The sequence below is a fragment of the Lipotes vexillifer genome, unplaced genomic scaffold (genome assembly GCF_000442215.2).
Source record: "Lipotes vexillifer unplaced genomic scaffold, Lipotes_vexillifer_v1.1 scaffold847, whole genome shotgun sequence".
NCBI classification, from domain to species: Eukaryota; Metazoa; Chordata; class Mammalia; order Artiodactyla; family Lipotidae; genus Lipotes; species Lipotes vexillifer.
This window is the reverse complement of record NW_006778821.1, coordinates 2,393,798-2,395,906: the sequence shown is the minus strand read 5'-3', so window position 1 is coordinate 2,395,906 and position 2,109 is coordinate 2,393,798.

Genomic DNA, 2,109 nt, shown 5'->3' with positions numbered 1-2,109 from the left:
CGCCAGGTTCATAACCCGAGAAGGCGCGGAACCTCCCGGGCCCTGCGCCCCCGCCCGACCCTGCCAGGGCCCCGGAGGGTGGCAGCTGGGCGCCCTCGGCGGGACCCAAGCCCAACCTGCCCGCCGGGCCTGTTTGTTGGCGGCCGCCTGAACTTGGGGCCCGGGGCTCGGCGAGCTCTCCGCTCCCCGGACCGGGGCCGAGCCGCGGGGGTCGCCGAGGCGGTGGAAGGGCGCAGACCACGGAGGGCCCGGGCTGGGTGCATTGACCGCTCGCGCCGGGTTTTTGTTTTGTTTTGAAGCCGGGCGTGGGGGAGGGGCAGCACCTTGTCAATGAGAAATTTCCTGTTCGCAAGACTCTGCTTGCAGAGTTTCTGTCCTGCCCTTGAACTGACAAGTGGATCTCCGCAGCGCGAGCCCCCGAGAGTTCATCCAGCCGCGCCGGGCGCGCGCAGGGGTGGGGGCGGGGGCGCCCGCGCCGCGGCGCCGAGCCCCCGGGAGCCCGGCGGAGCGGGGCTGACGCCTGCCCTCCCGGTTCCCGGGCGCACCCGTGAGCGCCCAGCCGAGCGGTGACTAATCTGCGGCTCTGGGCCTCTTGGCGCGCAGCCCGGGCTCGCCTCCCTCCCCCTCGTTCCATCCCCCTCCCCGCCGGCCTCCCGGCCCCGCCGCGCCGAGCTCCGCGGAGAGAATCGCGCGGGCCGCCGCCGCCGCCGTCGCGTTCCCGGGAGTGTGGGAAGCGGGTCGAGGCAGGCGGCTCCCGAGCCGTCTCTCCAGTCGCTCTTCTTCGACCCAGGCCCAAGTGTGCGTGTGTGTTTCCTTCCCCGTAAGCACTTTGATCAGCGTTTCCTCAGCGCCGCGGAGGAGCCAGGGCGAACTGGAGCTTTTAACCCCCTGCGTGCCGCCCCACGGTGGGCTCCGTGGGGAGGGTGCCGCTGGGAGACTAGTCGACACGGGGGCGATCGGTTTGGTTTGGCAAGCCAGTGTCTGGAGGAGCCCGACCGGATCCGAGGAGCTTGCCCAAGCGCGGCAGGCTCTCCTGGGGAGAGCAGGCCGCTAGGCCCGGGGCGGCTCGTTAATGTTCCAGCCTGCCCGGGGGCCGCACAGTAACCCGACCTGACTGGCGAGGCGAGGTGCGGGCTTGAAAGGCCCGGCAGGCGGAGGCTTCTGGAGGGGATCTGGAGGCCCCGGGGGGACCCACTTTCACGCACCCTGTCCACTGGGCGCGTGGACGGCTCCCAAGCCGGGGTGGGGGCCTCGCTCTCGCCCCGCTGACTCGGTTCTGGCCGCCGCTCCCTCCCCTGGCCAGGCCTCGCCGGGGAGTTAATGATTGATTTACTGGCTCCGCGCGGCCGGCGCCCTCCCAGCTATTTGTCCAAGCTGAGGAGTTGCTGGCGAGCAGCGCAAAGGCCAGGAGCGCGGGGGTCGCCCGGGAAGGGAAGCCGCGCTGCTGACGGGAACGAGCGACCACTTGATTAGCCCCCACTGAGCGGCTCTAGCCGTGTCCGGGGCGAACCTGCTGGAGGCCCGGGCCGGGCGAAGGGAACATTGGGAAGCGCCACACGTAAACGGGTTGGCAGCTGGTGATTAGGCCGCCCAGTTTTATGAGTCATAATGGGTCGCCCGCCTGGCCCTCAGCCTGCTCGCTGTGGACTCGGCGCGCCGGGGTCCAGGCGGTGGACCGTTCCGGGCCGTGCAGAGGGGGATGCTCTGTGGGGGCTGGGCCGCCGAAGGCGTTGCGCAGGATTTCCTCTCATTCCTCGCAGAAGGCAACACAAACACCCTAAATCAAACCGCTCCGACAACCGAGGGCTCCACACAGACACATCAATAAGAATTTCGCCTCCCGCGTTCGAACGCACTGAAACACTTGTCCTATTTTTATGCAAATGACACCACACAAATAGATCTCGCAGGCCCGGGAGTGGGGCGAGAGGAGGAGGGGCGCTGCCGCCCCAGCCTGGGGGCTGTGAAGGGAGGAGGGAGTCCCAAGCCCGCACCCCGGGACCCGCGCCGACTCGGGCACAGCGGGGCTGGTACTGGCCAGGCGGCCCGCCCCGCGCGCAGTGGCTCCCTGCCAGCGCCGCCAAGTCGGCCGCGTCCCCAGGCTGCCTG